We start from the raw sequence: 24607 nt of genomic DNA, 5'->3' as shown, positions 1-24607 counted from the left end.
AAAAGATGAAAAATGCCTTTTGTGAGGCAAAGAAAGTCACAGGTATTAATTTCATCCTTTTATACAGACTGAGTCAAAGACAACTAGCAGCATGCAGAGTTAGCTAAAGCTCATGATAACATCACGGTGGACTAGTTAGTGTGAAAACTACTATATGGATTATGTCTTCACTAATTTGATTAGATTTTAGATGATGGAATTACGCTAATGTATTACATTTCAAACCACAATCAAACCTTGTTTGGTATCTTATTATAAAATCATCTTTGCTTTTTCCTTAGAGATCTCTCTTCCCTAAGCCCCTTCTTAACAACTGTTTATAATAAATGTCAATCAATCTTTGATTTTTTTCATTTCCTCAGGAAGTCCTTAAACATTCAAAGATCTATAGCTCCAAATATGAGACTCATGTATCTTATTCCACCTTGAATGCCCAAGCAAGATTCCTTCTTGTCTTCCCCCAAGTGTCTCAACAATACTCACAGTTCCACAGGTGCTTTTAGCTAACTGTATTAGCATCTTTAGAGTTCTAGCTGCCTCGTACACAACTAGCTGCATCTGAGATGATTTTCCCTTTATAAAGTTCAAGGGTCTAGTTTTCTTTGCCTGAATTGATTTATTCATGTCCTTGATGTCTTCTTTCCTGTCTCCAACTTCTGTGGCTTGCAATCTGCTGTGTGCACAGCAGCTAAGATCACTCTCCTCAGATGTTGTTTTGCTCATGTTACTAACTTCCTCGAAACTTGGAGATGGTTTCCATTTGTATGTTGCATAATACCTGATTAGTGCTTTTAAGAGTCTTTCATAGTCAGGCACCTCATATCTAATTGTCCTCTGCTCTTTCCATGACCCAGCTGTGCTCTACACCACAGCAATCCAATGGATCTCTTGGATTATACACCCAACAGGGTGGTGCAGAATTCAGAAGGGTTTTTGAGTACATTTTTTGTACTCACATTTGTGAATAAGACTCCTCAGAGGATGAAGCTCCAGAGTCTAAATATGACAGCAGGGTTGTATTGAGCTTCTCCAGCCTCCTACTTTCCTGTTTTTTTTTCTTTCTTCTTCTTTTAAATTCTTAGCTACCAGAAACACTAATTTTCAGGAATTTTGGGAGTAGCACCACTACTGCTCTCCATAAGTTTATGAACTTTCTGGATTGCATTTTTCCTAGTGGTAGGATGAAGACAAGAGGAAGCTGTCTGCATGGGGAAAATCCTTGTCTTCTAGTTCTAGTGACCACAAGAGTCATGCAGGAACATCAACACAGAATGTCAAGAGGTCAATGAGGCCCAGATCAGACCTTCTCCAGCAGACTCTGGAATGGCACTGCCCACAGACAAGGAGCACTGGTGGTCTTTACTGCCAGAGTGGGCTTCCTTCTCCTCAAGTTGTTCAGTCATGAGACACATTATCCTTCCCCACCTGGCAATACCTCCACTCACCTCTGCCAATCATGTCTCAGCCTCCTTTGAAAACATTGCTCACTGATCAAATTCAAGTCACTCCAGACCAACTCTACCTGGCACCCAATGTGAAAATTATATCAGATCTCCTTTATTCATGCCATCTAATTTTTCTGCCTTTGGTTGTTAACTCATTGCCTCTTAATGATCAGCATGTGCTCACACATACACTCACATGTTTACGTGAACACTGTGGGGAGTGGGAGGCCCATTTTCTTTTCTTTGTTGGCCTATTTCTTCTGTTTCCCTTGAAGCACCTTTAAAGATCTTATTATTGGGCACTGAATGCAGTGGTGGCTCTGTAACTGTGACCAATATGGCAACTGCAATTTAAACTTTCAAATACAATAATATTTAGTAACTTTGACACTGCAAAAATAACACATCACTGAAGATTCTAGGGTAAAAAAAAAAAGAAAAAGAAAAACCCGTTTACATACGCTTTTCTTACCCTTGTTTTAATTTTTGGAATTAATCATTAGCAACTGTCTGTTTGCTAATCAGATTTCAAGAATTCCAATGGGCTGAAAGTTATTGTGAACTAGTGAAGTGTAAGAAGGATAACTTTCAAAATTCTTTTAATGTCTAATTCATATGGTAATATGAGGGGAAAAGAAAACATTACCAGGATATGAGGCCAAATTAAAAACAGTCATTGGAACTGCTTTATGAATAAGCCAATTAATCATTTTTAATTCCTCTAAGCCCAACTATTATGACATTTACATAAACTGTCCTGAAACCTTCGTGGAATGAGCAGGACGGTATTCAACAGTGCTGGCTGAATTGTTTTTGCACTATTTTTAACTACTTCCTGCCTGTATGTGTTACCTCTGTCAGACTCTAAGCCAGTGATGGGGTCAGGCCCACACTCCAGCATGGTATGAAGTGTGTATTTGATAATACTTCTGAGATGAACAAAAGAATGATCAGCATTCAAGTAATGATCCTGGGTACTTCTAAAATGTTTTTAATTTTGATCTTCCTAATTATACTTTCATTCCTAATGGTTTACACCATAGGAATGTTTCCCTTTCAATCCACCAATCCTCTGACCGAGGACAAATGTGGAGTTGGAAAAGTGAAAATGTCAGTGATATCTCACTTTTTTCTGAGTAATTTCTATAAGAAGCATCGTTGGTTTTGGTATGTAAAGTCAGGTCCAAAAACAGGCAGAAAAGGGAAAATTCACACAGTAATGAGATCCCAGGCTCAGGTTTTCTGTAATAATTTGGAAAAGTTTCCCACTTCTTGCATTCATTTTATTGATTGAGACTCATAAAGAAGGGTTTTTTTTTTATATGTTTGAAATAAATCATCCATATTCTGGGAATGAATGAACCTTTCCGTTAAACTCATGGGCAACACACAACATCTTACACTTGCTTCTGCTCCTCACCCACTATTTCCAGTACACCAAGTCCTGCTGATTTTATCCCATGGCTCCTGCCCTTGACCAGAATCTTTACCAAAATCTCCTCCCAGACCAGGCCTCCAGTCTTGGTCCCCCTGAATGCCTTCTCCATGAAGACATCAGACCTCCCATCTCAAAGGCAGATGGCTCTCTGTTCAAATCCCTTTGAAGACCTCCTAAAGCCAACAGTCAAAAATGCAGCTTCCAAATCTAGATCTTGTTGCCTATCATGTCCCAGTCTCTACCTACCAAACCTCAGAATACACTCTGGGAAGCTTATAAAATGCAAATGTCTGGGCCTCATCCTAAGAAATGTTAAATTCGATACTGGATAGAAAAGCAGGAACCTTGTTTTTTAAAAAAATATTTTTTAGTTGTTGATGGACCTTTATTTTATTTATTAATATGTGTGGTACTGAGAATCGAACCCAGTGCCTCCCACATGCTAGGCAAGTGCTCTGCCACTGAGCTATAGCTACAGCCCCAAGAGCAGGAACTTTTGAGCACTCCTTGTGATTGCCATGGGTGGATAAATGGTGTCCATCCTGGAGGGCACCACTTGCCCTAGAGAAACATTGTTCTTCCAGGCCCATCTGCTTGCACGAACTTAGGCTGTACATACAATTTCATTTCATTGTGTCTCTGCTCTGATGTTTCCTTCCTTCTGTAACATCCCTGCCATTTGCTTCTGGCCTAAACTCCCCTCCTTTTCACAGCTCAAGCTCAGCCTCATTCCATTAAGCCCCATGTGCCTTCAGGGTCCTTCTTCTTTTGCATTTGCATAGCATTTTTTCTTAGAATTTACTCTATTATACTGACATTATCTGTTCATGCTTGGCCTGTAAATTTTGTGGAAGTTGAAGAATAACATCTTTTCAATGACACAATGATAAATCAAAGTTTGTGACTAAATAATACCATCCCCTGACAGCTTGACCTTTATGAACTGAAGAAAAGTACATGGGTTCAAGAAAACATTCCTAACCCAATTCTCTAAACCCAGAGATGAAAAGCCTGTTTTGCTACCTGTGACTCAGACTAGAGCCATCAATTTTCTACAGACACACAGGGTCGTGATGAAGATTAGAGGAGATAATAATGTCAAGGTCACACCACAAATCCAGGCACCAGATAACCACTCAAAGAGCTGTTGGCTGTCTACGTGGCCCAAAGGTTTCACCCAACTCAGTATCTTCAGACCAAAATGGGAAGGGCACAGGTACTAGCATATGATTCCCTTACAAAAATGTTGAGCAATGTCTACATGACTTCCTTATCTGGAAACACTGCCAAAAAAAATTAATTCACTACCAAACAACTTTGATGTCTCTGGATCGAAATATTGCTAACAGGATTCCTCTATCACACCTAATCATATTTCTACAGACTCTACGCAGGAATCATTTGATTCTCTAAACTTTTAAAAAGAAACCACTAATCACTTTCCCTTTTGCATTATGAAATTTGTAGACATTTTATGTATTTCCTGTTCAAAGTGTTCCTATTATCAGGGGCAAGATTGCTTATTTGAAGAGACATTTTCTGAGACTGAGTCATTGAGCCTGCTATGGACCTTAAACATAATCACAACTAAGAGAAGTTAGACAAAGTGAGCTGGCCTGGAGTGAGGACATTGTTGACAGAGAGTGCTCCTTGTGCAGAGATCCTAGAGAAGTGTCTGTGATGAGCCTGCCCAGGCTGCCTCCTGGGGTGGAGGTCCCTCCAACCTGCAGCCCTGCAGCATCTGCCAGCTGTGTAAGACCACCACAAACTGAGCTGGGTATTTGCTTTTAACGGCAGGTTTCTTATTAATCTCTGTATTCCCGGGGCCTAGTGCCATGTCTGGACAGAGCTGGCACTAAATAAATGTTTGCCAAATGATGTTTCTTTAGAATAATAATTTATGAGAGTGGTATTTTGTTCCAGGATGTTGCCAAGGGGGAAAAATAATCCAACAGATCTTAGCTGCTCACTGGGTAGTTTCCCTAGTCAGAAATCTTAGAAAGCATAATTTTGTAAATTCAGGACAGAAATTTTGATACCTGAATTGCACTGTCATCAGTCAATGGATTCCTACTCATTTAAGGCGAGAGCTGCTGACCTTTACCTCTTAAAAAGAGTTGTGTCTAGTATCACACACACAGGATTCCTCTTCCTCTGTAAGTCCCCTAAACATCTTTGTTTCTTAGAGTTGGGATCTGAACTGAACCCTGTGGCAGATCACAAGTCCAGTGCTAATTTCTCACAGTCCCAGGCCCATGTTCTCTGTAATCATTTGGGATTGCATTTCAAAATATAAGAAGTGAAAAATCCAAATTCATCTTTCTCCGCAAGTTTCCTGTCTGAGTAAACAGGGCCACCATCCATCCAGCTGGCCAAGCCAGGAGCTCAGGAGTCACTCTGACACTTCCCACACCTACTCAGTACCTGGTCAGTCCTAGTGGGTCTGCAGGGGTGGGGGGCTCTCATCCATGCATTTGCTTCTTTCCATCTCCACTGCCACTGCTTAGCTCAACCTGTGGGCTCTTACCCAGATTACTAGTTACCAGGTGACTACTTAAAATTGTCTCCAGTTTTACTGCCCCTTACCTTCTCCAATCCCTCTGCTACCTGCAGCCACAGTGGTCTTTCCGTTATTATTCATCTCTCAGACCTCCCCACCCCCCACAACTACCATTCCCTTTTCCGACGACATTCCACATTTTGTCATGCCCTCAAATATATAAGGGCTATTGTCCTTTGCACCCTCCTGTGTCTTCTGAAAAAAAAACATCCTGTGGTTGCCAGGCTGGATGCTGCCTGCAGAATCCTGCCTCCAGCCCCAGACTATGATTAAGCCCCTGCTATGTGCTACCTAAGCTCACAGCAACATTCCAATTATCTGATAGGTAACTGCTTTTTAAAATCTGCCTAACTCAAGTGGTAGCGCGCTCGCCTGGCATGCGTGCGGCCCGGGTTCGATCCTCAGCACCACATACCAACAAAGATGTTGTGTCTGCTGAGAACTAAAAAATAAATATTAAAATTCTCTCTCTCTCTCACTCTCTCTTTAAAAAAAAAATCTGCCTAACCAGACTCCATGAAGGGAAAGAACTAGGTCTTAATCATGATTTTACATTTACATGACAACCTATTAATACAATGAGAAAATGCATCCACAGCTCAAATGATTTTCAAATCACTGGGCCAAGCAGGAGTGAGGATGGAAACGAGTCACCAGGGTTGGTGGGAGGGTAGGTAACACTCCATCACCTGATGTGTCTCCATTCTTACCCCCGAACCCTAGATTTCTGGTTTCTGTGGTGTATCTCCTCAACATGTTCTGACTAACCATTCCCCTAATGCAAGAAAATACATTAAATCTAGAAATTCAAAAATCAAATTTGAAAATATCCCACATCTATGTAAAAAGTTAAACAGGAACTTTCAGACCCAAGCAACTGAGACCAAACCTTGACAGAGTAAAATCTGCCAAAAGGTTTAATCTTCTTTAGAATTTTTAAAAAATTAACAAAAAAGTATAACAGAAGTTATCTGTTGATCGTTGGCATAAAATCTATTGTTTTGCTAGAAAGTGAATAAATATATTTTAGTTGGCTTAAATGTTTCTTTTGGCCACATGGAAATTCTAAGAAGATTGACTTCAAAGTGTTACACTGTTTTGAAGGCAATTTTGATTCCTTACATATTAAATTTCTGAGAAAGAAGCTTATTTTTCATTTAGCATACTATACAAATAAATGTGAAACACCAATTAAAATAGAAGGGCAAAATTATGAAAAGCTGATTTTATTCTCAGGAGGCTCTTGTACTAAAGCTGAATGACTTGCATAAATACCTTTGGCATTTGCTGGACCCTGTTCCTAAACACAATGTTCATATTTCATCTATAATAAGAAAAGCATCTCAAAGATTTGCAAGGCACTAGTCTTGCAAGCATCCAGTCTAGTGTCTTGAGTAAAGTGAGATTGGCAAAGTCAGCTTAATCCATAATGGAAAATTGTGAGCAGGGTGCTTCGGCTGCCTGGCAGCTGCTGCTAGGAGCAGCCTCCCAGCTCTGTGAGCTTGTACACCAACTCTACCACTTGCCCCAAACAGAATTCTCCAGTCAATGCTGAAATCCAGAATATGAATGCTGTCACAATTTGGGGGACTTTCCAGAAATTATAATAGTAGGGTGTTTTCTGTTACAGATGAAGCTATACTAAAAACAATCTGCTGCTTTAATTCTTCAAACTTATACCACCAGGACAGTGTTATATTTCAGAGCTAAATGAGATGGAATCCGTTTAAATTTGAATGATTTAAGCAAACTCTAGAGTTAAAATAAGGTCAATATGTGTCCCCCAAACCTCGCTTGCCATCATCCTGGGTTTTTGGTTTTTTTTTTTTCTCTAGTATTCCCAGCCAGTTTTCACTAAGTAGATTTCTGCACAATTAAATATTATCTCATATCCCATTCATGGCACAGAAAAGCATCTTCTCCTGCCTGGCCTTCCTTGTTCAGTAATAAAAATAGAGAGACATGCCTACAAGACTTGAGTTTTAAAATGCATGTTTTTAATAACCTAAAAGTCTGGATTACTGTGTGATCTTTCCATTCATTATGGCCTGCAACTAATTCTCATTAAATTTGTATTCAATTGAACCTACTTATTAGTCATGGAAATGCATGCCTACCTCAATGCCTCCGAGTTTGTGAATGAGCCTGGACTTGTGGGGGTGTGGGACTGGAGGAAGAGGTTTTAAAAGAAAGATATTCAGAAGCAAAGTACCCAAAGAAGGTTTTACCAAGTTCTCCTAACACAATGTGTTCCCATGTTGTGCATAATGGCCTGTTAAACTCCAGGTGTTGTAACTGCAGAGCTGAAGGAGGGGTGCCCCCACTAGAGCTCCATGTCTCCTTTACACCTCCTAGTACTACTGCATCTAAGCCTAGACCTTCCTTGGGGGCAGGACACAGCTGCCCCCTGGGAGGTCATCTTTTAGGTTCCAGTTGCTCTCTCTGAACATCCACAGAGAATCCTTGGTGCATGCTTCTGTGTCCTGGATAGAGAAGCATTAGTTTCTTTAAACAGCATGGAGACAAACGTGAGGAAGTTAGATCAGGCTCCATGCTTTCTTCCCTTTGAGACAGGAATTCTTTGGTAAAGAGGAGAAACATGCATTTAAACCCTTACTGTACAATAAAAAATTATAATATGCATAAAAGGACCATAATGACCTACAGAAACATACTTAAACAATATGAAGGTAAAAATATTTTATTATCCTATATTGTCTTCAGAATAGTAGCCCAGCATAATTCAATAGAAATACATATGCCATTTCTTTTCAGTCTTTAAAAATATGTAACTGGCTGGGATCAGTGGCATATGCCTATAATCCCAGTGGCTCAGGAGGCTGTAACAGGAGGATCACAAGTTCAAAGACAGTTTCAGCAATTTAGCAATGCCCTAAGCAACTCAGTGAGACCCTTTCTTTAAATAAAATATAAAAAAGGGCTTGGAATATGGCTCAGTGGTTAAGCATTCCTGGGTTTAATTCCTGATATCAATTAAAAAAAACCAGAAAACCATTATATGTATACATATATAGATAGCTGGATGATTGCCTATTGACAAAAAAAAAAATACATTGACTCCACACAGAACCCGGTGCTAGAGATGGAACCCAGAGTCATGTGCATGCTAAGTACACTCTCTGCAATCGACCCTCGGCCCTCCTCAGCAAATCTTGATATGTACTCACATCTATGTTCAGGCGGTGGGCTTGATGGGTTTTATCCCTTTTCTTTTGCTTACCGCTGCCTCCCAAGTCTTCTCTTCCTTCCCTTTTCTTCCTCACTCCATTTTACCTCCATCCCACTCTGGCTTCTTGGTCTTCTACCAACTTTTACTTTTGAAAATGGTACTATTAGGATTGAAATACTTCCCTGGACATTAACTGAATTCACTAATTGATCATTTACAAAGCCCTGTGACATTCTCTCTCATTCAATCTTCAAAACCATCCCACTGTGAAGGCAAGGTGAATATTAGCCTCTGCTTCCAGTAACTTTTGTGAGCCTCAGATGAGGGTTTTAACCAAACCTCTGGAACTTGTTCAGAGAAGTGCTGGTTATAATAGGTGGGAATGGGGTTGGGCAGCCAAGGTGCAGATATGAAATAAGACAGGCATCACCACTAAAGAAAATAATTACATAATGATCTTTTTTATTTTTAATATTGGGGGGGGGTTGTAGATGGACACAGTACCTTCATTTTATTTATTTATTTTTATGTGGTGCTGAGGATCAACCCAGTGCCTCACACGTGCCAGGCAAGCTCTCCACCACTGAGCTACAACCCCAGCTCCAAGTAATGTTCTTTTTAGCTGTAAATTCCTGTAAGTTGACCTGTCAAACAGTCTCCTCAAGAAATAAGTTTCAAGGCATTAGAAGGAATTCATCTTCCTACAATAATCATTGTGCTAACTAAAAATTAATCAGAGCCCCAGTCAAAAACAAAAGAAAAACAAAAAAGCCATGGAAAAGGTAATTTAAAGTTGATTTTTAGAAATATGACCACTAATATTACAGAAGAGAAACGATTAATTATGTAAATGATTAATTTTGATTTGTGAAAGAGAAAGGGTATCCTTTTGTGCAATAGAAATTAAAAATGTTAAAGTCCTGTCCTTTCATAATAACTTGGCAAAGAATGAATCTTTCCCTAAAAATCAATAGTATTCAGTTTAATTTGGATACATAACATATACTGACTCATGGCTGACATTGGGTTTAAATTACTCATGAGTGAAGTGTGAATCAAGTCAAGCAACCTTGCACAGCACAGTTCTATCTACCCCACCCAACCTGATGTATTCAACTGATATCATATTATTTGAACTTAAGAACAATGTTCCCCTCCCCGACCCCAAATGTCAGGACAAGAAAAATTTTTCAAAAGTAGTAAGGACAGCTGAATATTCAGCAGACTTTGAGTTTTAGAAGAAAATAAACTCCCATTTCCTGACTTAGAATATACTGCCATGATGTCAAATGTATATGGGATGAAACAATATTATTAGAGTAAGTTGACTTCCTGGAGTTGCCGTGTCTTAAGAGAAACATTCATATGTACCACTGATCAGCTCAATACCTGTGAAGAATGCAGAAAAGTTTGGCTTAACTTGAAGTTCTATTCTCTGGCCATGCCTTATAATGATAATAATGAAGTTGAAAGGGTACTTAAGACCCACACTTTTGCAATTTCTGCACTTTCTGGACTATTAGTATAGTATGAATTATTGGGGGCTAAGTTTCCTTACTTCCAGCTATAGTTCATAAATGCCCAGCAAAATCAAATTAGAAGGAGCACTCATACCCTAAGCGGTAAGAATTTAATTCTTCATTCATCATTACTAGAGCACTTACCTACGTCCGTGATCTAAGCTTATGATGAATACACAAAAGGGAGCAAACTGTCCTTTGGGATCAGTCCATCTTTCCCAATCCAGTTGTGGCAAGAGATATTCAACAAATGCACTGATGTGCAACAGTAATTTAGTGTAACTGGGGGGATTTAAATCTAGAGGATGGAAGTGGAATGGGAGGATGTGGGGTCCAGGAACCTGTGAGGAAAAGACTTTACGCCTAAATCTGAATGAGGACTGTGGAGTTGACCATGTAGAGGGAAGGGCTGAGCATCAACTCTCCTCCCCAGGTAAAGAAAGCTGTCACAGCTGAGTCACTTTGAGGGGAGTGTGGCATGAAACTGTATCTTTTAAATAGAAAGTATGGGAAAGAGTTGGTTTTTTTTAATCCTACAGGAAGAGCATGTATCATTTTTATTTTTAAGTCTAAAATTGGCAAACATGGAATCCAACCTCTAGTTCTGAGGACAGATGGAGTAGCAAGCTCACCCAGACTGGAGGCCCTTCACATTCTATCCAACTGATTCCATGCCTCATACAGCCACACCTGTGACAACCCCACACCTAGGGTTGGGGCTGAGGCTGGGCAGCAGGGAGAACAGTCTCCTTCCTAACATGACCTGTCTAGGTCATGACCTGTCTAGGTGCCACTGTTATCACCTGAAGTGGCACTAATGGTCGGAGAGAGGTTGGTGACAGCAGCAGCACAGTCCCACATGATTGGTGGGCCTGTCCCACTTACTGACCCTTCAGGGAAATGCTGGGAGATCAGCCAGCTATGTACCAGTGAGCTCCACTAGCTTGAGTGAAGCTGTCAGGTGAGGTGGGCAGAATGGAGTAGTTCTAACTACCTTTCTAACCCCCCACACACCTTCTGGTTTCTTCTCACAGGTCTGATATGGCCCGCTAGCATAAGCCAACACTTGGGGTTCTTAATTGCTTTAGGCAGCTGTCTCCCATCAGTCTTCCTGTGTATCTTCTATCCTCTAGCATGGCAACTACTTCCCCCACAGCTCAGAGCACACAAAGCACTGCTTCTGACTATACCCCTTCCTAAATGATCGAATTATCTATTTTTTTCCCTGTTTATGGTGCTGGGGATGAAACCCAGGGCCCTGCACATATTGGGCAAGTGCCCTACCACTGAGCTATACTCCAGTCCATACTCATTTCCACAGAAGTGCAGTTCCCCAAGGGTCATTTCTCATTTGCTCTCTTAATCAAATGCCTTCCCTTAAAGTTATTCCTTTAATCATCTTACTCAAGCAGCAGTAACTTCTTTAAAACATCTTTTTTTAAAAAAGTTGATTGGAATCAACAATAACCAGATGAAAAATGTGACTGAAGTGACAGGGATGGCAAGGAATTACTGCAGGTAAGAGGTGAGGAAATTCCAATGAACACCCAAGGAACTGTACGAAACTGGAATGATCAGTCTCTGCCTTGGAAATTAAGGTCCTTGGACCAGACAAGATTTCATGACTCTTCCAGATTGGAGATTAGGGGCTTTCAGTCTTCTCTACCAAAACACAGTCTGTCCATTATATTTTCTAGAAAGTATCAGGAGACCCATTTTAGTTACAATGCTCTAAACAGAATTCCAGTGATTCAAAAGGGTCCAACAAAACAGTCTGGGTAAATGTGGATGAAGGAAAGACTGAGAGGCCTGGGTGTGGATGCTGGCTCTCCCTGTCCTAAAGTCCCCCAGGGTAGTGTGTGCTTCTACAAAACAGGACAGGTGGCATTACAGGCAAAGAGTTGGCGTGTCAGCTACTGGCATAGAGCAGCTTCAGTAAAAGCCAGGCATGCTTAATTCTCCATATATTCCAAGTTGCTCTACCACCTCTTGAACATTTCTTTAAAAACAATGTTGAGATTTTTTTTAGTTAAGGGTAGTGATTTTTACTCTCAACCAAGACAAAAGGGGAAAATTTTTTGGTTAAATCTCATCAACACAGTACTTTTTGCATCGCAGCAGAAACCTAAAGAAATTTTCTAGGACTCAGCAAGTAATGAACATTCCTTCAGTTTTGACTCGCTAGTAAAGTACCTAGTCTACTGTGTGATGTCTTCTACCCACCATTATGTCATGCCCATCATGAGAATTATGCAGGGTGCACAACAATCCTGCAGAAACAAGCCTCCTACCTCCTATGTGTTGACTGGGAGAAACAGCACCCCCTCTCCCTTCACAGAAACAAAACAAAGTCTATAGATCCCAAAGGTACTTGGTTCTATGTCTCCTATCTCCCTTAGGGAACACTGTTAAAGGCTACAACTATTGTCCCTAAAAGTCAACTTTTATCTTCTGCTTAAGATAAAATGGGATGAGATAACATGGGGTAAAGGTACAAAGGCAGACATATTTTCTGGGATGTAAGAAACAAACAAAATCCTCTAACACATAAAAAATAACAGAATCAAGATCAATACCATCTGGGTGGACAAACTGAATGGCTGTTAACTATTAAGTGGTCATCTTCCTGTATTGCTACTGGTGAACTAGTGATTTCCATAGCAGTAAGCTCCAGAAGTCTTAGTTTCTAGTTCTTATTCTGACATGATTGGGCCGAGCTGGGGACAGGACAACCCATCATTTTATGTTCTTAATTTTTCAATATTTTTAAAAGCTAAAATATTGGACTGGCAGTGGAATTCAATGATAAAGTGTGTTCCTAGCATGAAGGAGGCACTGGATTCCATCCCAGCACTGGGGGGGAGCGGGACTCAAAACTCAACAGTAACAGCAACTGCAGAAGGACCAGGAAGGACTCTGCAAATATTTTGGCATTATAAAGAGCCACAGTTATTAATAACATAGCTAGAAGTTCCTCCTTCCAGGCAGCAATCTCTAAAACCTTAAGAAAATCTTCCATTAAAAAAAATTTAAAAAGACAGTAGAATTCTAATCTCAAGAGCTAATACATGGGGAATGTTAGTCCTTCAGCTACCCACTCCAAGAACAAGTTGCAAAACTCTATATCTGTAGTAGTAATTATAGCAAGAAATCTGAAAAGGACTAAAAAATTGAAATAAGCAAAATATAAAAGTTTAGTTTAATCTTTCTATTATGTCACCCAAATAGCAGTATTTTTTAAACTGGGGTAACACTTAACATGAGTCCTGCCCTCACCAAATTTTAAGTGCACAATCTGGTACTGTTAACTACGGGCACGGTGATGTATGGCAGATCTCTAGAATTATTCAACTTGCATAACTAACTTTCTATTCATCAGCAATAATTGCCCATTTCCCCCCTCCACTCCCTGACAACTACTGCTGTATTCAGTTTCTGAGTTTGACCATTCTGGATACCTCATGTATGTGGGATCATGCAGTATTTGTCCTTCCATGGCTGGTTTATTGCATTTAGCATGATGAGTTGAGTGTTTTTTAAATAGTTAAGTAAAATCTGCAGTAGTTAGCTGTCTGAAAGATTTTTAGGCTAAAGTTCTCCAGGTTATAACTATAAAATATAGTACTCACAAAGTATATGATCCTACCCTTAAAAGTCTTTCAAAAGAGAAAATGTGAATAGGACTTGGGTAAATGGGTTTTCATGAGACTAACATAATCAGAGATCATCTCTGTATCACAAGTAGCCCGCTTGTATCATGTAGTTTCCTCCAATTTAAACTAGTCATAAAAGTCAATAATAAGTCATTTGCTAGATTGTCTGTACCGGTTTATCATCTGTCAAGAATGAACTTGCCTTTAGTATACACTAGGTTGTAATGTGAAAATAAAATGGAAGAATCCAGGAATGCATTTAAAATTAGAGGCTTGGGCCTAGAAAAATGTATAAAGTTGCTCTGAAAATTAGCTGAGGGCCAGGGAAACCAGCAAGATTAGATGTGCCAAGTAGCCCAGCTGACAAGTAAACTGAAAGTAGACTTGCTGACCAGAGAGAACCATGATCTACAATAAAGGATGTTCGGGCTGGGATTCTGGCTCAGTGGTAGAGCAGTTGCCTCTCATGCAGGAGGCCCTGGGTTCGATTCTCAGCACCACATAAAAACAAATTAAAAAATAAAGATATTGTGTCCATCTACAACTAAAAAAAGTAATTTATATAAAAAGATGCTCTGTGGAGAAAATGGAAAAAATCCTTCATGAAAGTTTGCGTTGGTGAACAGGAAACATTCACTTTAAAATAGGATTCAGTTTGGGATGAAGAGGAAAACCTTGAGGAGTTTCAACATAATATCTATCTAAAAATAGTGAAAAAAAAAAGATGGCCTCTTTCACTTTCCAATTAGTGTTTGGGATGCTCAGAAGTAAATAGTGACCCTAAGATAGCATTAAAAATAAAATAGCAGCAGCAACAACAAACTCTCTAAGTCCAGAAGTATTAAGTTGAATCATATAAAACTGCCCATTTTTTGTACACAAAAAGTTAAGATATCAGAAATTTCATAAGGTTCAATTGAAAAGGGGGAGTTGTCCATTAACTCAATGCTAAGAATAAAAAGTTGAAGACATGCTAATACTTTGCAGTTTCAAAAAGAGGTAGAAGAGTTACTACTGAGGCAGAAACAGAATTTTTAACATTCTATGCCAAACTGATGCTTCAAGTCACACAAAACTACAGCCAGTAGGTATCTATCTAAATATACATCAAAATCTCCACATATAACCAACTTTTTCCTTTCTTTTTGTCTAACCTATGATACTCATACATAATAAAATTTTATTCCCAACATATTCCTCCAGCCCTCTTGCTGAATCCCCAAATCTAGATATTAATGGTAAACTTCAAGTACAAAGTCCTCCTGACCCTACCTCCCCATTATCAATCTATTATTCACTCTCAATCTCCCACTCCAGCCCTTCTCTACTGCTTTTTCTTCCAACCTTGGCACAGTGAGTGTCCCATCTGTCCATGTCAAGTTTCCCAGACCCCTTACCTTTTAATATACCAATGATCTAATCTTTCCTGCACAGAATGTGGACATTCTTACAAGCCTGAGTCTCTTTGCCTTTCTCATTCAGAGGAGCTCTGTTGTTTAAAACTAAACACACTAGATCTTATCTTAACTTTCTACTTTTGCCATATCTAGCAGATCTTCATGGCTTTCTTAAAACCAATTTCACCTATTAAGACTTCAATGAAGTTTGAATTAATGATAATTTTACAGATCTGTTCAACTCAAACATTAGAATAAAGGTACACATTAATACTGGGTATATTTCTATGTGGAGAGAGATTGTCTCTATTGCACACAAAACAGAGCTCTCTGTAGCAGTATTTCAGAGGTTTGTTCTTTTAAAAAGGTAACTTCCTGAATGAAGGAAGAGGTGCAAAGGTTCTGAGTGAACATCATCACGCTGTTAAATAAGTTAGAACAGGAAAGGAAGTATGATGAATCTTCAACATTTTGGGGTGATGTAAATTTTCAGAAAAGTGCAAGTACATCATCTCTGACTTTTATTCTACTGGGCTCATTTTTGGCAAGTGAAGAAACCTATTTGTGATGTCACCAGCAGACTGACAGACAAAATATTTTGAATGACCCTACTCAGCAAAACCACCCACCTTGCATTTACATACCTTGAATTAGCAATTTCCACTTTGGTTCTCGCCATGGCGGCTGCCCTTTGTGCGCCTTCTATTGCTCTGTCCACCTTCTCCCTAGTTTTTGTATTTCTTATTGGTATAAGCTGCTTCCTTATTCCACGGACCAGAATATTATTTTTGTATTTTCCCTCTTCTTTGGAGCGATCAGGGAACACGGTACAGCCATATCCATGCCTCTTGTTATTTGCCCACTCGCCTTCATACTTCATGCCGTCGGAGCGCTCGCTGATGCCGAAACCATTGCGCTTGTCGTTCTTCCACTCGCCCATGTAGGTTTCAGTGGTGGTGGCGTCCACGTGGTCTTCCACGGAGCAGAAATCACAATCGACGTCGCCAAAGCTGATGGTGGAGTTGGCATCACTAGAACTAATTCTGCTCATGGCTGCGTCGCTGGGGACGGAGCTCCGCTTGCTAGAGATGGAAGACTTGGACTCAGACTTGCGAAGTTTCATGCTTCCGAGAAGGGAGGGAGCCCCTGCGGAAGAGGCCGCCCTTTTTCTTGCCTCCAAGCTCGGCATCAGCGTGGAAGTTGAGCACGAAGCCTCCACGGGTGCCTGCCGGGCTGTCAGCTGCAGCCGCTGCATCGTGGAGCACGCTGCCATTGCTCTGCTCGCTGCGCAGGGAGGCCAGCAAGGTGCGCAGGGGTGAGCAGATCACCGTGGCCATGCCATAGGGCACATTCTGGCGCACACTGTAGCCGTGCCGCATGCCTCCAGCCCACTGGCCCTGGTAGGTACCTTGGAGAGATCGCAAGAAAGCACAGCATGAGTCAGGGGTACATGGGTGCGACGCCTGTGAGCACTGGGATAACTCAGAGCACAGGGCAGGTAGGCCCAAGGTCAGATAGGACACACTTCCAAGTCCACTCTAGGATATACTTTTCATCCAGTTATAAATTTCGGCCCTGCAATTTTGGCCTTATGACTTCAACTGTATAGGATTTTTCTAAAAGTTGGATAATTTTTGCTTCTAAATTTCATTAAATTTTTCTGAGTGAAAACCATTCCCTTCTAATACAAACAGAGCAAACATTAGGAAACAACTTTTCCTCTTTGAAATTAATATTTTAAAAATTCCTTAGGAAGGCAGTGCAACAGGAGATGAAATGAACTATTTGTAAATCTTATTCTAAATTATTAATTTAGCTGAAAATTTCTAAAAATGACTTATGTCTATGTTAGTATAATATTCCAACAAGCACAAAGGCTTAAAATGACTAGCAGTGATCTGAATGCCTGGGACATGGGTTGTCAAATGAATGGTCTTAGATTTTCTGTCACACTCAGCATCTTATTTTTAGGTTAGGGAAAACCATTTAATATATAAAATATACAATTTGGATTTGGGTGAACCTTTCTGAGCTGAGTGACTTGACAAATACAATATCCATCCTGAATATATCGAACCATCATGGGAAAAAAATGAGCAATTTGCTTAACATTTTGCCCTTCAAGTGAAAAGATGAAGTTTTGTACCATATTGTTTGCTAAACCTGTTTCTCCTGGCCTTTCTCTTTATAGATTTATCCAGCCTTTACCAGTGCAGTGTAAATCACATTACAGACTGGAAGCACCTTGAGGGAAGAAATTACTTCAAAAAGGATCACGAAATCCCCAAATTCTGGCTTATGTGTCCTGTGGAAGCTGGATGTTTGGTGACTATACAGCTACGGTGACTGAAAAGAATACTCTCATTAGCACTGGAAAAACTGAGATAAGGCCAGGCCAGAGGAAACCTATCTTGAGAAAAGATGTACTTGAGAGTATCCATTAAAACTGTTAGTACCAGATCAGTTTTTCAATGAATATTCGCTTTTTCAGAGAGAGAATAATCTGAAGTGTTTTCTACAGAATAATATGAAGTGTTTTTCTACTAAATAAGTACAAATGTCTAAATAACTTGGTACAGGTTTTTAAATAATTTTTTGAGGAAATGAAGGTTAAATTAAGGAATTTAGAATTCCCTTTTCAGTGCCAAGCCCATTTTCTTTAAACAAAGCAAAATTTTACACTATAGTATCCCCAAAAGCAGCTATCTGGAATTTTAAAATGTAATTACTTCTATGTTAATCATGACAATTTATGATGTCAGAAAATAAATCCTGGTTATGGTCTGTCTGCACCTTATTCTGTTTGAGTATGGAGATTTTTATCTTGCCCTTTGCATTTTATATTACCATGCACAGGTTTCTAATAGATAGGATACATGTTTTTAAATATACTGAGCAATAATGATATTGGTTTGTGTAAACAAAGGCTGATTATTTCATTGCATGTAAAAGCTAAAACTGTAATGATGCCAATTCCAAGACTACCTTCACTTTCTGACCATTCTGACATATTTCCATCATATAAACAGATAAACAGTAGAACAACAATGGAATACAAAGTGGGTCTGGTACTATGAATATTATATTCTTCATAGATGTGCTCTTAACCTGACATCTATGAACTTCTAAAGGGATGGGTGAACCATAGCTTTCTCAAAAGGATAAACCCAAAAGGATAGCTGTATAATAACATTTTAGGGTAAGAAGCTTCCTACTGAATATTTGCAATCACCAAACACTGCCACAACATGAAAGGGAACAGAATTATTAGAAAAGTTCAACTTTGACTTTGCCTATATAGATAAAATCTAAATTCTAGGATAAAAGTTATATAATCTGATACATGTACAGTAAAACAAACCACCTTATTTTAGTATTTAAAATCGCTATAATAATATTCTTTTAACTTTTCTACATGATGTTTGTTTTGCCAGGACAGTTTATAAAAATATTGTTTGATATCAATACATATTTACACTTCTTAAAACATAATCATCTTGGTAAATGTTTAACATTGATGGAAAATTAATAGCTAGTTTCCTCAAGTTAGTATCTCCAAAATAAGATCAGTATATGGAATTTCTAAAGAAGTATTCCTTGAAAATCTAGGCTGTTTAAAGCAAGAGCAATAATTAGAAAGTTTAAATCTTTGCTTAACTGTCAAATAGGGAGGGGGGCAGGAATAGCAGCATTGGCCACAATCCCCCCCCCTATTTTGTAAAATCACAGTAGGAAAGAATTCCTCCATGGCATTGCTAGAAACCATTTTACGGTCAAATTGCAAGTAGTTCATCTGAAATTTAAAATAGATTTAGTTTAGTCAATTAACCTAGAAAAAAGGGCCTATTTCTTTATAAAGCAGGTGGGTTCCAATTTCTTCCTGCTGCTCAAATAAAGTTGTAATTAGTTTCTCCTGATTCCTAAAATAGAGATGCAAATTTCACAAGCAAAAAAAATTATTTTTATGGGTTTTGTTTTAAATCCTGTTCACTTTGGAACTGATTTTTTAGATCTAGCTGTTTTTACTGCACACTCTTGTAGTGGAAAGCATCCAGTTCAGAACAAAATTCAGTCAAATTTGGACTGCTCCGTGCCAAACTTAAGTTTATATGCTACAAAGATAGTTAACAAAATAATGGTTATTCCTAAATATTTTCAATAGTCTTATGACAGGTGAAAAAAACAGTACAGTACATCAGAATATGCACAAAAAATTCCATGTACCTTAGATTTGGATTTCTGGAGTATGCTAATTTATTCTTAATTAACACTCAAGGGGTTTCTAGCTCAGCAATACTTCACACACAAATCACTAATAAATTGATAACTTTCAGATGGAATCACTACTTCCTTCTTAACCTTTAGTGCAATGTTACCATAAAATACATGGAATTAAATTTTCCCTAAATCTATAAGAAGATGTACAGGAATGAATATGTGGTGGTACAGAGAATGGAGGCAAAAATAACTCTTTAGAAGAATAGGGAAAGTGATAATTCCTACTTTGACCAAAAATAAGTTATAGCAATATGCTTCCATTTAGACCATTTTATTATTAAAGGATTTTTCTAATGAAGTGACATCTGAGGGAAAAAACAGTCAACAGCAGAGTGTTGTTGACATTCAAAAGTGATTTTTTAAGTTTTTTTTATTTTAATTTCTATTTGTAGCACATTAGGATTTTGGTGTTTTAGGTAGAAAACTACAGTACTATGGCAATATCAAATTTTAAGGCTAAATTAATAAACAGAAGACAGATTCACAAAGTCATTCTGAAGACTTATTTGGTTTCTATAACACATACATAGATAGAACACATACTGTGCTACATATATTTTGATTACCAGGTATAATGAATACTCTAAACCAAGAGATTTTGTTTAATGACTAGTAACTTAAAAAGGAGACTATTTTTAACCTAAAACTGAAGTGAGAGAACTATTCACAGTCTTCTAAAAGGGTTATAAAATAATGTCCACTTTTAAAAAGTAAATTTGGCAATCCACTTTTGAGCATGGAATTCAGTTATGAGCTAGGGCTTCCAATAAAAATCTAGTCACAAATTAACAAATATAGGGCTGTCAACCAAGGCATGTTATGTCCATTGAGAACATTTAAGGGGCCCCGATTAACTACTATGGAATTCAGGACTCATACAGCCCACAGAAAAGTATTAAAGTTTTTTGTTTTTTTTAAATCCATGAGAACCATATCTTTTATTTATACTGTAGGATGAAAAGATGTCCTTTTTAGCCAATCCTACCATTCTGCTGTTTTGCATTTGAAACACAGCCCAAGTATTCTGAGTAAGTGAAGTGTACAAATTGTATAAGCTTTTATATAAGCAATGGCATAACTGGAGTTGCAGTGGGCTGGAGAAACTTTTAATTGGATCCCTTTAATATCCTTTAACTCTGAGGGGCTTAATTCCAAAAGGTGATCGCCTCCACACAATCCTTTTCAATTAAATATGATCATGTTTATTATCAGAAAGTGTACCTTGCCAATGCATGACATTCATCTTTCTCAGTTTTGCATACAAATTCAACTTTTGACACCTGTTTCAATAATGTACACTTTTCCCAATTTAAAAAAGGAACTTCTGTCCTACTGTATACAAAATTTCTTTCCCAAATATTGTTAAATATTAAAATAAGGTGATTTTGATTCACAGTCAGGAATACTATTTAGGTCAACACCTTAATGCAAATCAGTTTTTAGTAATGACATTCTGAGAAGCAAAATTGTTGCTAACTTTGCAGCTATAGGAACACATCTTTCAATTTTTTTTTTAAATGGAAACTTCACTGCCCATTTCTAAACTATTTTCCCATTAATTTGTCCAATGGTCTGCAAAGATTACTTTTAAGGAAGCAAAAGAAATCTAGAAAGAAAAACATACACCACTTGAATCCCACCTGCATCAGGTGGCCTCTTTGCTCCCTTGATCAGGACGTTCCCAAATGCACCCTAAATAAGGTTCAATTCCCCAACATCCTAGTTATGGGGTTCTGGCTTCTATCTTTAGGCGACTAGAGGACCAAATGCGAAATAGGAGACTCCAGGTGAAACCAATCCGAGGAGCCGTTAGCACAGACTCGCAGCCTCACAAGCTCAGGGCCTTCGCTCTAACTCCACGGGAGTGGTGATTTCAAACCCGGCCAGGAGAGGGAGGGATCAGGAACTTAATGAGACGGGCTCAAGTGACAGCGTCCTCTCTCCAGCCCAACCTTCCCGGGCGGCGCTCCCTCCTGGTGTCAGTGCAGTGTCGGCACCCGCCAGGTATATTCACGCCTCACTCCCCCGGGTGTGGACACATCACCTGCTTCAAGAAGGGGGTCAGACTAACCCCTCACGCACCAGTCCCAACCCAAAGCACCCTCCCGGGGGAGGGAGGGCGCGGGAAGTGGGAGGGAGGCTTCCCCAGGTGTTTTGGCGGGTTTCTGGACATGTGCACTTCGCGTCCTCCCCGCTTCCCCGCAGCCTGGGCAATGCCCACCGCACCGTCTCCTGGAGCAGCTGAGCCGCCCGCGACGCCGCTCACCTCTGTCCCCGTAGGTCTCCACGCCGTACCCGTCCTGCAGCCCGTTACTCCAGGTACCCTCGTAGCGAGTGGGGGTGCCCGTGCCGCTTGCCCTGAGCCCAGTAGCCCTGGTAGGTGTTGCCGCTGGGCCAGGTGTAGCCTCCGACCACCTCGAAGCCGTGGGACCAGGAGCCCGAGTACAAGCCCTGGCCCTTGGGCCCCGTGCAGATGCCATGCCCGTGCGCCTTGCCCTCCTCCCAGCTGCCGCAGTTAGGTGCCGCCATCGTCGAAGTCGAACCTTCCGCCCGTCATTGGGGGGGCAGCCCCGGCGCGCTCCCCGCGGGGGCACGGACACGGGCAGAGCTAGGCACCGGGGGCACGGACACGGGCAGAGCTAGGCACCGCAGGGTGTAGCTCGGGGGTGAGGGCCCGGCGGGCGAGCTCCCGACTGCGCTTCGGGCAGCTAGCGCAGCTGCTTGGCTCCAGTCCGATGCCGCCCCCGTCCTCCCCTCCTCTTTCGCTGCCGCCACAGCCGCCCTTCTCCTCCTTCTCCGCCGCCGGCCAGGCCAGCGCCTCGCGCGAGAGGACAGCCCAGGCTCCCGAGCGGACCTTCAGCTGCTCCCGCCCGCCCACGTGAGCCGGGCGCCGCCCCGCGGGCCCCCCCCCCCGTCCCCTCTCCAGTCCCCTCTCCAGGCGCAGAGGCCGGGCCCCGCGGCGATCCCGCCCCACGGGGCCCTGCCCCCAGCCCCCGAGAGCCGCCGCTTCCCTGGCGGGCGGGCGCGCATGTGTTCGCGCAGTGGGATGCAGGTGGGAGGGCAATTGTACCCGGGGACGCGCGACAATCACGCCTCTAGATGAAGGCGCGGCTCCCTGTGTGGGGGCAGCTCGCGGCGCCGGAGCCGCCCGTGTTTGGGGTTTTTCAATTGTGCTTAAGCTCCTTGTAAGTGCGGCCAAGTGTGTGATGAGGGAAAACTCATTGTATGTGTTTGTCTGCATGGGGTTTGTAGTTGCATTTTTTCTAGCATTCCAACTTGTGTACTGTTGCATTTGTCATGCTCAGCTGTCATTGTGAATTAATGTCCTCCAAATATCTGTATGCATGTGATATAAATCTGAGGCAGCCTAGATATAATTGTGCAGAATGTTTTTTCACACCTACCCATTTCAAAGCACATGTGTTTGCGTTTCTTTAATGAAGATACTGAGGGAGAGCAGTGCAGTTTGAAAAAGCACAGGATAAATTGGTTAGTTTTTATTTGTAATAAAGAAGAGGTTTTAAAGCTGTCTTTGGAGGGGCACAGGATGCTTTCTTTTCCATTAGAGCCTGCTTACGTTAATGCCTCATTTGTTGTTCTTCACAACCTTAGAAATCCTTGATCCTGGAGCTGTGTATCCAACAGGCAGAAGACTCAGTCTGTATGTATTGTATATGTGCCTGAAATGTACACTTGACACATCTCCACTGGTATGCTCGATTTAAGAAAGTAAATAGAAGTTTTCAAGGATGAAAGGTAAGTAAAACAGTGCTCTAAACTAACAAAGAAGCTGTGACCTACAAAACCAGGGACAGGTGTCAGCTGATCCACTTTCCAGCTACAACACTGCCTTGTTGAATTCACTTTAGATACCTCTTCTAAACTTTCTGTGTGTATGTGTTTGAGGTGTGAGTGTGTGTAGGGGGTAGGGCTGGAACTCCAGGGCCTCATGTATATGAGGCAATGCTTTACCAATGAGCTGTCCCTCTAGCCCCCAAACTTTTAAAACGGTTTCATTATTTTCTGAATAGAAATAACTAGATTTGCTTTTTTAATGTTAGATAATAACTGGGTATACTGTGAGAGCAGTGCCCAGCCAAGAATTAGGGATTTGGTACTGGACAAGTTGAAGCAGTCAGTATTGCCTCTTTTAAGGAGACACTGATCTCAACCTCACCCTTAAAATACTCAGATTCACAGCCAAGGGTCTTAGGTTGGCCTCTCAGGAAAACTGCCTTGCAGGCAACTCTTGTTATTCCTTAGACTGAGAGGCTTTTGTCGGAGGACCAGAACACAGTCTGCCAAATACCTCTCACTAGGTATTTGATAAGCAGATAAAAAATGTAAGGACAGGTGTTGGGAAGCCAGCAGGGCAAAAGTAGACTTTCCTGCACAGAAAAGGAACTGAAATTGACCTTGATTGTGTCTCTCTTAGGACTGGAGCTGATCTTCCCTGCTTATCTGTCTGAAAGACTGAAAGAAAAATCTCAGTTTACACTGAGCCAAATCACCAAAGAGAATTAGAAACCCTCATCCATGGCACTGCCTGCAGAGTTGCCAGGAATAGTGCTTACCCTAGTGGCCTAAAATAATTAGGCATCTCGCTCAGCATCTTGTCCTGGACTGGGGATTGATTTAGGCCACTGGGAAAAAGAGGGCCCAGAGCTTTGCAGCTGAGCCATAATTTTATTTCCTGTTATGGCATACACCAGAATTGGGAGCTGGACACATTCCCATCTATTCTGAGGTTCTGTTTGATAGGAGAAACAGTGTGGTTGCTCAAGCTAATACATCTTTTTCCTCCCCTTTTTGAATGGGCTTTCTTCACAGTAGCTTTTGCCCTTTTGCTTTTTTGCCTGTTTGCTTTTGGCTCCACTCATGTGTGTTAGTAGGTTCTCTTTAGTTCTCACAGAAATGAGAATTCTTCTGGCATACATGGCATAGAGTAGGTTTCTGGCTTCTGAATGGATAACTCGTCCAGTTGTGGTAGAAGGGCAAAGGATGGCATTGCACACGCATCTGGGTAGAGCATGGAGATTTCAGTAGGATAATGGACCTGGTCATTCATTGGTTTCTTCCCATGGAAGGAACCTTAATTAAAAATGAGAACCTTCCACTGCATGTGT

At 40.7% G+C, this 24607-nt stretch overlaps 1 pseudogene; it reads right to left on the bottom strand.

The window, feature by feature from the left end:
• LOC144372779 (junctophilin-1-like) overlaps positions 1–22336 on the bottom strand; it is a 71272-nt pseudogene extending 48936 nt beyond the window's left edge.
• Between the last annotated feature and the right edge of the window lie 2271 nt (positions 22337–24607).

This window comes from Ictidomys tridecemlineatus, unplaced genomic scaffold (assembly GCF_052094955.1).
Source record: "Ictidomys tridecemlineatus isolate mIctTri1 unplaced genomic scaffold, mIctTri1.hap1 Scaffold_162, whole genome shotgun sequence".
NCBI classification, from domain to species: domain Eukaryota; kingdom Metazoa; phylum Chordata; class Mammalia; order Rodentia; family Sciuridae; genus Ictidomys; species Ictidomys tridecemlineatus.
This window is presented reverse-complemented; position numbering and strand designations above follow the sequence as displayed.